The sequence below is a fragment of the Malus domestica genome, chromosome 13 (genome assembly GCF_042453785.1).
Source record: "Malus domestica chromosome 13, GDT2T_hap1".
In the NCBI taxonomy this organism is placed as follows: Eukaryota; Viridiplantae; Streptophyta; class Magnoliopsida; order Rosales; family Rosaceae; genus Malus; species Malus domestica.
The window spans coordinates 7,076,177-7,090,430 of record NC_091673.1 but is presented as its reverse complement, the minus strand read 5'-3'; the positions used below and the strand labels follow the sequence as shown (position 1 = coordinate 7,090,430).

The following is a 14,254-nucleotide window of genomic DNA, read 5'->3' as shown; positions in this document are numbered from 1 at the left end:
AGCACTTCTAGTCATCCTCATCTGAGGTTGAACCCCTGATCATATCACTCTGAGTCCTACCGCCATTTTCTGCATTTCCAAACTCATCATCACCCTGATGACTCTGCTCATCAGCACTAGCCTCATCGCCAGACTCATCTGCACTCCTAGAATAAACTGCAAGGTCGAAGGTTTCACCTTTTCGATGATGCTCATCTATTTCTTCACGGTATTTTCAAAGAACGCTTCCATCATCATAACGATCAAGGACAGCCATCCACTTCCTTTTTTCAAAGTGAACTTCCCGGGTACAGCGAGGTCTAAGAACATGGAGAAAGGCATGGGAACCCAAGAACTCCTTCACAGCAGCTTCCTTCTCAGTCGGGATACTACTCTTCAGCTCAGAAACCTCAACCAAGGCACTACCCAACTCCTCTTTAACCTTGGAAACCTCGAGCATAGTTGTCTTCAACTGTTTCTTAGTCGCCTCAAACTGTACCTTGAGTCTCAAGTTCTCACCATTCCGCCTCTTTAAACTCTCAAAATGTTGATCCTTGACTTGGATGGCCTCAGCCAAAGCTTTGCTCCTCTTCCTGGCATCATTCACAAGCTGCTTATTCTCTTTCAATTTCACCTTGCACCGCTCAGCCTCTCGCAGTCTGTCGTGATACTTAGCCATGACCTGCATGACAAGATGATCATCATTACTAAAATAATGCTAATAAAGAGGAGAAAACAAGGAAATGACAAAGTAACACTCACATATGAAGACAGCTTCAACATCCGGTCGCAATCCGATTCATCTTTAGCTAAGGGCTCTCTGAGCTCATCGAAAGTGAATCGACGCCCTGCCAGGCAATTGTTGATATACCCAAAGTCCTTTGGCCGCATGGCAACCTTCAAATCCTTCCAAGGGACACTGCCAACCTCTTCCTTATCTTTACCCTCGCTGCTAGAACTAGGATCACCTTTCTGCCCAATGTGCTCCCTAACTGGAGGAAAGATGGGATTAATAGTAGGAAGAGGAGGCAGCAATCGCCTATCTTCCCCGGCAACTATGGCAGCAGCATATCCAATGGCCTCAACTTTAGCTTTCTTCGAGGCAGCAACCTTGAGGACTTCTTCTCGAGACTTAGTTTTAATGATTGGTCTCACTCGGTGCTTGCGAGCTTCCTTATGAAACAAGATGTCTTCTGAAGGAACTAACATGGGCACTCTCATTTTCTTGGTGCTAGTCTCCACTTTCTTGCCCACCTTCTCCACTGAACAAGAAAAATCAAAGTAAAGAATACCACATTATATATCTATAAAAAAAATTAAAAAAAAGTGAAGAACAAGGATCAAGTGAAGGATACAACTTACTCGCTCGTCTCTGGCACTCGGAAACTAAGGGCTGGAAACCGTACTTTCGAAACAAGGGTCGTAGCTTATCCAAGTGTCTATCTTCTTTGGGCACCCTCAGCACTTTCTCTACATCAGCTAGCTCATGTCCGCAGAGTTTGATGGTGCCTCGTGTCACTACATGAAGAAAAATCTTGAGTTTGATGGTGCCTCATGTCACTGCATGAAGAAAAATCTTAGAAGCAAGAGAAAATCACAACAATAGCAAATAATGAGAAAATGGATACATTACAACCTACAGTCTGGAAGTGAATAGGAACACGTCGCTCAGGCGTGACACCCTTAGCATGCTCCCAATCATTATAAAGAAAGCACCAACGTTTCTTCCATGTGCAGTACGCCTTTCTCTTATCAAAGACAACACACTCTCTCTCGCTCCGACATGCACATTCGGCATAACCAGTACATGCTTTCACCGGGCGCATCTTATAATAGTAGCGCCACTGATGGAAGGAAGGCTTACCTAATCCACACTCCATCCAAATAATATAAAACCCGATCAAAGTATCCCATAAACCAGGGTTGAGTTGCCCAGGTGCATAACCAATAAAAGACAGCATCCGTTGCAACCACAGATGCAAAGGTAAATTTACCCCCAAGGTCACTAATGTCTGGGTATAGAACATAACATGACCCTTGGTCGGTTCAAAAGGCAATTCTTCACAACGCACCAAACGTATTCCTACACTACAGGGGATACTACATGATCGCCTTAGGGCCTCAAGCTGCTTTTCGGTATCTAATAAGTTATTTTCTAAATGGTCCGCTATGAACTCAGAGTGAAATATGGGTATGGCGTCACAAACAATCCCCTCACCCACTAGCATGGAGGAAGAACCAATATTGGCTAAGGTTTGACAATTGTTCTGCAGTTAGTGTTTTCTTATTCATTTTTGCCCCTTCAGATGACACGGTTCACTTATTGTTTGTACCTCTTATCTGAATCTAGTTCACTTATTGAAAATTGTCATTTGCTTTTATTGCTTTGCTGTCACAGTTTACATCCGGGCACCAAAAGATGGAACCAGTTATAAAAGGTTGCCAAAGTCTAGTGCTATCAAGGTTATTGATTTTGGCAGCACAGCCTATGAGCATCAAGAGCACAAATACATTGTGTCGACAAGGCACTACCGGGCACCTGAGGTTATTCTGGGTATGCTATTACTATGCTTTCTGTTATCTTGCGAATCATTTGCATTTTGAATATTTGCTATCAATTTATCTCTTAACATTCATAAGATTGTTAATATTTACAGGACTTGGATGGAGTTATCCATGTGACATATGGAGTGTTGGTTGCATCTTGGTAGAGTTGTGTTCGGTATGTCTCTGAATTATATTGGTCCATCAGTCTCCGCCAGATTTCTGGATTAGAACAAAATGTATAGAATTTCTGAGAAAAAAAGAACGAATTTCTTTACAGGGAGAAGCTTTGTTTCAGACACACGAGAACTTGGAACACCTAGCTATGATGCAACTTCTCGAGTGTCACACCGGACCACACAAGTGTCACTTGATTAATTAATTATACCATAAGAACATGAAAGCAGATAAATTAAATCAGTTGTATTCAATCGTAATCATAACAAGAAAACATGTCTTCTTTATTTTCTTAATTTTGAGAAAATTTCATTGGGACAAGGTTCTCTTAGAGATGGTGAGGGAAAGGGATTCACTTGTGTCTTCCATGTCGATATCTTTGTCCTTCATTCCATAAGGAAATTTCCAATCGAACCAGTAGAGAAGATTTTGCAAGTCCAAGGTCTACCGTTTTTGTTGCAATGTACATCTCAGGATCTTCGACCAACCTCAAACAGCTGAAACTCAAAATGTTTTTAAAATGTTGTCGAACTGAGATTCCAATCAAACCTTTGGGACAAACTCTTCGACCAGCTCCAAATGGCAGAAACTCGGGGTCCCGTGAGATTGATAAAGTTTGTGTCTTTTGTATGTTTTGATTCACTGTTTGATTAGTTTTCTAGGGATCTGAAATGAACAAGAGAAATAAGGAATGTTGCAGGTTTGTGACGGCTACATGGCTATGCAAATGCATCAGCCATATTTTGATTTATATAGAGAATGTTTGTAGGGCTTTGGTACATTGCCAACTAACAAACTTATCTCTAAATGTGCTAGGAGACAAACATGTACTATGAATTACACTTACCCTTCTCCAAATTTAATCCTAGCCCTTCATTGGGGGTTTAAATGATCTAATCTGGAGTGTACACGTGTCACTCATTTACACAAACAAAAGCTTTAAACAAAACTAGCCGTTCGAGTAAAAACCTTTGTTCTTCTTCTTCGATTATGCAGCAACTCATTACTTGGAGCTTCACTTGCTATCTTCGATCCTTGGAACCATAAGCAATTTAGGTTCCAACACTCCCCTCCAAATTGGTTATGGTTGTCATGCCAAGCAATCCCCCTCAAGTAATTGAATCTTTCCTTTGGAAGAGCTTTTGTGAAAATGTTTCCGATTTGATCTTCTGTCTTACAGTAGTGTAGCTTGATTGTATTCTCTTGTAATGCTTCTCTGATGAAATGATATCTCCTCTTTATGTGCTTTGTTCTTTGATGAAAAACTGGATTTTTAGTCATGGTGATTGATGAGGTGTCACACAGAAGTGGTGTGGCATCAACCTGCAATTCCCCAACGTCTTTGAGTATGAATCTTAGCCAGATGGCTTGAGATGTTGCCTCTGAGGCACTCACATACTCTGCCTCAGCTGTGGACAGTGCAACACTTTGTTGTTTCACTGATGCCCAAGAGAAAACCCCTGAACCAACAGTGAATGCATAACCTGATGTGCTTCTGCAATCATCTTCACTGCCACCCTAATCACTATCACAAAATCCTATTAGGATAGTTGATTTCCCCATTTCATACTTGATTCCATAGTCAAGTGTCCTTTGCACATATCTCAACACTCTCTGAGCAGTTCCCATGTGAAGAACCCCAAAGAAAAGAAAAGGGCTAACATGCATATCCAGTTGCTTTGAAAACGAGTTCAGTGACCTCAAACATCAGAGGCTTAAGTGGTGTTCCAACTTATAACAAATGTTAATTAAAAACATAATCATTTCTGTTTTGTTAGAAAAGATTTAACTAATTAATACTCTACTTGTAAAGAACACTTCGACATTACAAACGAATCACTTTAGAATATATGTCAACCTGTGATTTGTAGTGTTTTATTCAATTTAAGACGAGAACAGAGTAATAGTACACATTCACACAAGGATATACAATATACAGTACAAGTGCCACATTATTAATTAACTACACCATAAGAACAAGAAACATATCAACTGAATTCTACCCAATCTTAAACCATAACAAGAAACAGGTCTTCCCCAATCCTCCGTTAATTTTTTTCTTAATTTTAAGAAAATTTCATGGGTACAAGGTTGAGAGGAGTTCTCTTAGCAACGGTGAGGGAAAGGGAGCCACTGGCTTCTTCCATGTCAAGATCTTCCTCCTTCATTCCATCAGGCAATTTCCAATCGAACCAGTAGAGAAGATTTGCTAGTCCAAGCTCCACTGTTGTCGTTCCCATATAGATTCCAGGGCAAACTCTTCGACCAGCTCCAAACGGCAAAAACTCAAAATGTTGTCCTTTGAAATCGACAGAGCTTCCCTCAAACCGTTCTGGAATAAATTTTTCGGGGTCCCTCCAAACCTCAGGGTCGCGTGCGATTGCCCAGTCATTGATATAAATTGTTGTTTTTGGTTCAATATTATAACCTTGGATTTTGCAATGGGAGATGGTTTCTCTTGGAAGGAGCATTGGAGCTGGAGGATGCAGTCTTAGGGTTTCTTTGATTACCATCTTGAGGTATTGAAGCTGATCTGTATCAGTTTCTGTGATTTTTCCTTTGTTTCCGATGCATTTTCTGACTTCTTCTTGTGCTTTCTTCATCAATTTAGGGTTCTTAGCTAGCTCTGCCATCGCCCACACCATTGTTATTGTACCTGTGTCTATTCCACCTAAAAATAGATTCTGATTCACAATTGCAACATCATAGTAAGAAAAATAATTGAAAAATAAAGTAGAAAAATGATGCATAAAAAAATAATTGCAACATCATACTTTTCTCTGTGTGCATACCATGCTTACTTTTTTTTTTTTTAATTTTTTTTAATTATTTTTTTTATTGGAAAACATACCATGTTTACTTTTGTTCTTTTATTCTTGCAACAAAATGGGACATGAACTAAATTTTTTCCTTTCCTTTTTTCACAAAACTGGACAAATAATTTTTTGGGGTTATAAAAGAATAACTTTTACTGTTTTCTAAATGGGCACTAATTAAGGAGTCACTTAACACTAAAGTCTAGTTGTATTCTTTTTCACCTGTATATGAGAAGTCTTAGATTCAATTATCGCCAACGCCAAATTTGAATCAAATAATTACTAGTCTATTGTGAGGCTCGGCCTACTTCCTCGCTTCCTTCCTTGTAGATAATATGGTTGGTTCAAAAAAATAAAAAGGCACCAAGGGGAAAGGGGTTCAAACTTTTGTCTGCATATAAAATAATTCTCAAACAAATAACAAATTAACACAAAATTAATAACCACAAGAGGTTATTTTAAGAGATTAATTACCAAGAGAACTGCCTTGATGTTGTTGTGACCAAGATGAGAGGCTCCAAACTCACTTTGCTCCTTCACTATCTTTAGCAGAACGTCAACTATATCTTCATGAGCTTGTTCGTCGTCAACTCTCCTCCCAGGTTTCAGATGATCATCAATCACCTGCTGGAAAAAACCATCCAACTCCTTGGAAATCCTATCGAACTCCTTGTGCAAACCGGAAGCCATATCGATAACCCACCCCATCCAAGACAGAAAGTAGTCAGCCCCGGGCATCCCTCCGAGCATGACCTCAGTATCCTGAATGAACTCATCAATATTTTTATGCTCAAATTTACTCCCTTGGAAAGTTGTCCCGTAAGCAATCCTAAAAATAATACTAGCCGTGAGAGCAACCAACTTTTCGGTAAGATTAACAGGAGCACCAGAAGATGAAGAGGCAGAGATTGAATTGACCATTTCATCTACTTCTTCTTCCCTGATTGACCTGTATGCAGTGGCGGATCCACAGTGAGGTCATTGGGGTCGCGCGACCCCTTAGAAGCCATGGAAGCAACCTTAGAGACCCCTTGGACTGGTGGTGCGACCCCTGGTGCGACCCCGTTCGCTGCACACCAATTGTTCGACGAAAGGTCGTCGGTCTGGGTAGGTTGGATGAAGAAGACGAAGGCGCTGTGGCGCCAGTTTGTTTTTAAAAAAAAACTGGGCAAAACGACGTCGTTTTGGCCCAGGAATTGTTTTTAAATGACCTGGCCAAAACGACGTCGTTTTGGGCCAGGTTTAAACAAAAAAAAAATGCCCAGCGTGTCCTGGGCAGGTCTGAACAAAAACAAAAATACCAAGCGTGTCCTTTCGACCTTATTTTGCACGGAGCCTTATTTTTGTGCCTTTGCTAGTGGAACCGAAAGGCTCTGCTTTTTATTTTATTTTTTCATTGTTCTTTGCAGATGTAGAGCTGGAATGTAGGATTTTGAACAAGGATTTTGGAGTAGCTGGTCGCGCTATCCTACCAAGACCCGATGAAATGACGATATGCATGCCGTTTCTGTTAAAAAAAAAATTCGCGCTGCGCGCGCTATCCTTAATGACCCCCCAAACATTATTTCCTGGATCCGCCACTGCCTGTATGAATGGACCCTCTTCACGCTGAAAAGCTCGAGCACGCATATTTTTCTTATCTCTCTCCAGTAATCGCCGCCATAGGGAGAAAAGGCCATGTCAAGATAGTTGTACGTGAGCCTGCGGGCTCCGGCCGAGGAGGGTCTGCTGCTGCAGTGGAGGTCGTTGGTTTTTAATGCGTCTTTGGTTGCTTCGGCGGAAGAGATGACGAGGGTGGGACACGGCCGAGGTGGAGGAGCATGACTGGTCCGTACTTTATGGAGAGTTGGTGGAGAGATTTGTGACGTGGGGTGCCGAGTTGGTGCAAGTTGCCTATGAGGGGGAGCTTGGGGGGGCTTGGTGGAAAGGTCTTTTGCTGTGGGTTCTTATAGACATTTTTCCGCTTTTGGAGTAGAAGAAATAGAGGGAGAAGAAGGAGAAATGGAAGGCATATGAGCAAGGAGGTGATGATAGCCATTGGAGGTTCTATCAATGATATGTTATTATTTTTCTGGAGATTTTGTCCATCATATATAAGCTCTGGTGATCCAAATATCTAGCTATATATGGCTGACTTTGGGAACAAACGACAGAAACGTCGATGAAAATTATCACTCATGTAAATTGTCGTAGGCAAGGTTCTAAAAGACGCTAGGTGCTAGTCGAGAAGCGGGCTGGGGCCTAGCGCCTAGACAGACTAGACGGATTTAATTAAATCTATTATATTTCGTGTACATAAGTGTCTGTTTATACTTAAAATATATATAATTTCATCATAACCTACAAAATAGAATGACAAATATATTATGAGCTATTGGAACATAATGAAAACATGGGGAACAAACATATAATGTGTGTTCATTTAAGTATTCAGCAAGTCTCTTACAATTTATTGAAAAAAATAAAATGCAAAATGAAAGTTATCTATTTTTTGTCTAAGTGAGTCATAACCTAGGCGGGTCTGGCGGGTTAGATGGGTGCCTAGACAGTCTAGATGGGCGCCTCAGTAGGTTTAGGCGCCCTTTCTTAACAACTTTTTAGTTATGTCTCTAGCCCTCTGGATTTATTTTGGATAACTTATGATAGTACCGATCGGTGGATGGATAGCAATCCATATCCTTCAATTAATTAGATTCATGTGGAGAAATCTCAAAACAAAAAAAAAATTAAAAAAAAAACACAACAAATGCAAGATACATCTCTTTTCCTCTTTCTCAACCATATTGTTTCATATGGGCGCAAACAACTTTTTATTTATATATGTAGTCTACTGGATTTTATTTTGACGAACTCATGATAGCATTTATATTGATCGGTTAATGGATAAGCATTATACATGCTGCTGGCACAAACAACTTTCTATTTATGTTTGTAGTATAGTGAATCTTGTTTTGACAAACTCATGATAGTACTCCTATAAATTTATCGGTTAATAGATAAGCATTATGCATGTTATTAGCGCAAACAACTTTTTATTTATGTTTGTATTCTATTGAATCTTGTTTTGACAAACCATGATAGTACTCCTATATATTGATGGGTTGATGGATAAGCATTATGCGTGCTGCTGGCGCCAATTTTTTATTTATGTCTCCATTCCACTGAATCATGTTTTGACAAACTCAAATAATATCTTTGTTGATGCACAAAATCAGCGAGGACTTTGGTACAATAAAAAATGTCAAGTTTGTGACCTTCGCTAGATTGCTCCGGTCACTAGTGTGGATAAGTATGCAAATGGATAGAGACAGGGAAGCAAACACAAGATGTACGTGGTTCACCCATATTTGCTACGTCTACGGAGTAGAGGAGTTCTCATTAATTGTGAAGGGCTTACACAAGTACATAGGTTCAAGCTCTCATTTAGTGAGTACTAGTGAATGATTTAGTACAAATGATATTGGGGATTATTGTGGGAGAATGATCTCCTTTTATAGAAGAGAGTTTATAGCTTTGTTCTGTCATTGACACGTGTCATGCTGTGATTGGCCTTTGATGTTGACACGTGTTGCAGTGTGATTGGCCTCCTGGTTGGAGAGAAACTCTTCTGAGTCCTTGACGCTATAACGTTGACCGGTGCTTGGTAGTTTCGGGATTGGTCAAGTATGGTACAAACAATCTTAATCGGTTAATGGATAAACATTATGCATACTGTTGGGGCAAACAACTTTCTATTTATGTTTGTAGTCTACTAAATTCTATTTTGACAGGCTCATGATAGTACTCTTAACGATTAATTGATGGTTAAGCATTCTGCATGCTAATGGGCACAAACAACTTTCTATTTTGTGTCTCCAATTCCCTGAATCAATTCTGTTTTAACGAACTCATAATATTACTACTATTAATATGTCTACTATGGATAAGGATTATACATGCGCGGCCAGGAAGCAAAATCCCGCAAATATCTACCAGCCAACTTGTCAGGCAGCTAACAGAACTCCATGTGCTTTCATGGGATGAAAGTTGAAACCTATCCATCATATATGAGCATTCAACCAAAAACTTCGTGCCAGTGTCAGCTGTAGTCGCATGGCAAGACATGCAGATGATACAAAAGAGAGATTTGGAGTTTTATAGTGTTAGTAATTAGGTCGGCCAATAAAATTACGAAGACTTCTTTTAGAGCACTTCCATCCCATGAATATATCCTGGGCTATTGGGCAATCCAATCCCCCCTCGTCAAAATCACTCCAGCCCAACTCACTTAACTGGGTTCCAAGGGAGCCCGACAGACAACACGAACTCGACTCACCTAGCTCATCACCGCAGGTGGTTGACGTCAGCCACTTTTTTATATTTATTTAGGCAGGCGTGTGAATTACACGCAGGAGGAAGGCAAGTGGCCCGACAAAAAGAAAAGAGTTGGGGCCCGCCGGGCAGGCACACTCAGCCTTTCCGAAAGGTTAGGTAAGGTGTCAAAATTTGGACGGTTGGTTTTTCAGATCAACATTTAGGCTTAAAAATTCAGAAAATTTTCAAATGTTACCGTTGGCATAAGTGTCAAAACTAGGTTGTTGGATTACAATTTTTTGTAATCCGACGGTCCGTTATTAATTAAGTTAATAAAAATTATTAAAAAATACAAAAATAAATATAACCTAACCATGCTCTTCCACCTTACATCATATTTCATATTTATTCACAAATCGTTCGAAAGTTTATCCACAAAATTCTTACAGAATCATGACTCGTGGAGCTATAGAATTGGTTAAAAGTCTACTCGAAAATTTATCCACAAAAATTGTACTTCCGCTTAATGACACGTGATGTGACGAGATTGGTTAAAAATCATATCTAAAATTAAAAATAAGATTATCTTTTATTATTTTATATAAACATATAATAATATATATGTTAGTACCCATAAGCCTTGCTATTCAGTTTTGGGAAAGAGGTACACTTGGGCATTTACTATTCACTAAAGACAGTAATTGCCTTGCTTAGTAGCCCATACAGTAATTACTTGGGAAATTTGGTAGGGGTGGAAGTGCTCTTATAGGTTCGCCTAGCTAAAGGCTCTCATTGCTTTCTAACTCTAAGCAAGCTAATAACTAAGAGAAATGTTAAGAAGATTCTCTGAAGACTCTCCATAAACTCTCTGCCACTTCATGGTTTTGTTACAATATTCTATAATGTTTGCGAGAATTGTCGTTAAACTGTAAGGTGACAGAGAATCTATAGAGAGCCCACTTTGAGAGAGTTTCCTTAGCAGTTCTCGATAAAGAAACGTTCTTGCCGAGAACATGATCAATGATCATGACGTCCTTGCTTACCTTTTCTTTACAAAAATCATTGTTCTAAAAATCTCCATCTAGTGCCGGCTAGGTGGTTGTCCACCACCCCGATTAATGCATAGGCGTTTAAAAATTAAGAAATGGTGTCTAGACCTGCTGAGGCGCCCGCCTAGACTACCTATGCACCCGCCTAGCCCTCCCAGACCTGTCTAGACACCTACCTAGGTTGCAACTCACTTAGATAGAAAATAGATAACTTTTCTTTTGCATTTTATTGTTTCCAATAAATTGTAAGAGACTTATTGGACACTTAAATAAACATACATTATATGTTTGCTCCTCATGTTTTCATTATGTTTCATTACTTTATAATATATATATATATATATATATCATTCTATTTTCTAGTTTATGATGAAATTATATATATTTTAAGTATAAACAGACACTTATTTATCCGAAATACAATAGATTTACTTAAATGCACATAGTCCGCCTAAGCTTCGTCTAGTCACCTAGGCGCTAGGTCCCAGTCCGCCATCCGACTAGCACCTAGCGTCTTTTAGAACCTTGCGAAAATGTTATCTAGGGAGTAAGCCAAGAAGCAGCTCGCTATATTAACTCTCAGGCCATCTCCAACCGAAGGGTCCAGAGGGCCGAAAATAGCCCTAAAACCGTCTCCAACCGAGGGCTAGGCCAAAGGGCTCGGGAATCTGGGAGGGCCCCACGGGATCGGAGAGGGCTGGAGGGCTGGAGGGCTGGCTATTTTTTTTTTTTAATGTTTCTCATTTCTGTCGGTTACAAACGACAAAAATAACAATTTGAATTCAAACTTCCAACGGCTAGTGCCACTAGCCGTTGTAAATCCTTTTTTTTTTTATGAATTTAAACCTTTTTTTTTTCTTATTTTTTTCTATAACTTCCTATAACTTCTATTTTACAAAATTTGTTTCAATTTTTTTTTAATTCTATTTTTTTCCTATAACTTATATTTTACAAAATTTGGTTCATATTTTTTTCATATAACTTCTATTTTACAAAATTTGTTTCATATTTTTTTTTAAATTCCATTTTTTTCCTATAACTTCTATTTCACAAAATTTGTTTCATATTTTTTTTAAATTCTATTTTTTTCCTATAACTTCCTAAGCCATTATACAACATTAAATTAAATTAAGTAACATGAAACAACATTAAACAATATGAAACAACATTAAATAACATTAACCAACATAAAAATTATACAACACTAACCAACATGATTTTTAAATAAAATTAAGTTGTAGTTTTTAAATAATAAATTATGTTTGGCCCTCGGTTGGAGACGGTTTTTTGTGACAGGGCTAAAACGAGCCCTCTGGCCCTCTGGCCCTCGGTTGGAGACGGAGGCAAATATGGTCATGTATTGTTCATTAAAATATTAATATCTTGGAGAATCTTGGAGGGCCAGAGGGCTAAAACGAGGCCTCTGGCCAGCCATCGGTTAGAGATGGCCTCATAAAAAAAATTTAAGTATCCAACATTTTATATTACAACATTTAATATGTTGAACCGTGTTCTTAGCACACTACAAATTCTCTATTTATCTATATCGCGCTAGATGGTCAAAGTGATGAATTGAAGCCAGCAACTCCGACAAGTGCCTAGTGGAGTAGAAAATGTCGAAGAAAATTATGCACGAAAGTTGAAACGGTGGACTCAAGACAAAAATGGTTTTTGTCGTAGTCCTAAACACGTGCAGAATACCACAGAAAATTCCACAAAGTTCTAACCTTTTCGTGCTAAATAAGCATACCAAATGTAATCAAGGAGAACATTTTTAATGTACTCTGAGCACAGTACGCCCCATATTATTAAATATAATCAGTAGGACACCTTAAAAAAAAATTCATTAATTTTATAATGACATATAATGTAACACCTTCTATTATGGACGTACTGAAAAATTTATCATCTTCAAGTTTGATTTCATTAAAAAACAACGACAATCACCCATTTTCTTCTTACATTTTATAGCTTTTTCTTAAGGAAAACTAATGAAAATGGCTTGAAAACTTTAAGTTTTAACGATAAGGACAAAATAAATGGTAAAGTGAATAATACTATGATTAACTTTTTAGTGTAAAAATGTGATTTTTCATTAAAATGAACAGTATCAAGAGCTTTTCTTTAAAATTCTTTTTTTTCTTATCTAAACTAATATAAAATGGAGCATGTATGATTATTAGGTGTCATGTGTATTATTAAAATACATATTAATGAAATCTTTTTTGTTAATCAAAAGAGAGTGAAAAGACATTTTTGTCTTTTGTCACAACAAAAAAGTTAAAGATAACAACGTAATTTCACAAATAAAAATTTTGTTATTTTTTGTTTAACTTTAAGCCTTATCTACATATGATCTTATCATATCTAATTTAATAAAAAATTAAAAAAAAAAAAAAAACTAACTTCTCTCCCACTCTCCCCACTCCAACGTTCTCTCTCACTCTCTTCTTCTCTCCTTCAAATTTAAAACAAAAGTAAAAAATTTTACACGGACTTTATATGTGGGCATATATATTAGTATTTATTAACAAAACTCTCTTTTATCATAAAAAAAATTTTTAAAAAAATAATTTGATCTTTTATTCACAATTTAATAAAACTAAAAGAAAACACATGGGCATTAAAATAAATTTCAAACAAAAAAGAGTTTTATTTTATTTTTTATCTTTCCTCACATGGGCATTAAAATAAATTTCACTTTATCTTTACCTCACGTCTCTCTTCTTAACTGCACAAACCCGTGCAAAAAGAAAAAAAAAAAAAAAACAGCTCTCACATACAGTGTGTGGATTTAGACTAGTCAAAGGATAATGTTTTTCACATTCTCTTGTTAATTTTTGTTCATTTATCTTTTTCAGTTCATTTGATCACACAACCAAAAATTGTAATGAGTGTGTAAAAGATAAAAGGGTAAAAGACTGTTTACTACCCTAATGTTTCGTGGTTTTCAATATTTAGTACATCAAGTTTTTTTCGTCTCAGAGTCATACCTAAAGTGTAAATTTTGGGACAGTCTCATACATCCGTTAGTCAAACTGTTAAGTTTTTCGTTAACTGTGATGTGGCGCACTGAGTGGGCGCCACGTGTCATCCACGTTTTTTTTTTCTTTCTTTTCTTTTCTTCTTCTTCCTTCTTCTTCTTCTTCCTCCGACTGCAACTTTCTGCTTTTTTTTTTTTTTTTTTTTGCTTCTTCCTTTTGCTTCTTTCTTCCTTCCTCCTTCCTTTCCCTTTCTTCCCCTTCTTCCTTCTTCTTCCTTCTTCTTCCTCCGAAATTTGGGGAATGTTTTTTTTTTCTTTCTTTCTTCTTCTTCTTCATCTTCTTCCTCAAAAAAAAAAAAAAAAAACACTTTCATCTTCCCCCAAATTCGGAGGAAGAAGAAGAAGAACGAAGA

The 14,254-nt window shown here is 37.9% G+C and overlaps 1 long non-coding RNA gene and 1 pseudogene across 1 annotated transcript; one reads left to right on the top strand and one right to left on the bottom strand.

Moving 5' to 3' along the window:
* Positions 1-2,392: 2,392 nt before the first annotated feature.
* On the top strand, positions 2,393-3,021 carry LOC103414320 (uncharacterized). The gene is made up of 3 exons (XR_011574483.1): positions 2,393-2,533; positions 2,637-2,701; positions 2,804-3,021. It is a non-coding gene; the product is annotated as an uncharacterized lncRNA (long non-coding RNA).
* Positions 3,022-4,547: 1,526 nt separating this feature from the next.
* Positions 4,548-7,613, bottom strand: LOC108170982 (cytochrome P450 71B34-like; annotated as a pseudogene).
* Positions 7,614-14,254: the final 6,641 nt, after the last annotated feature.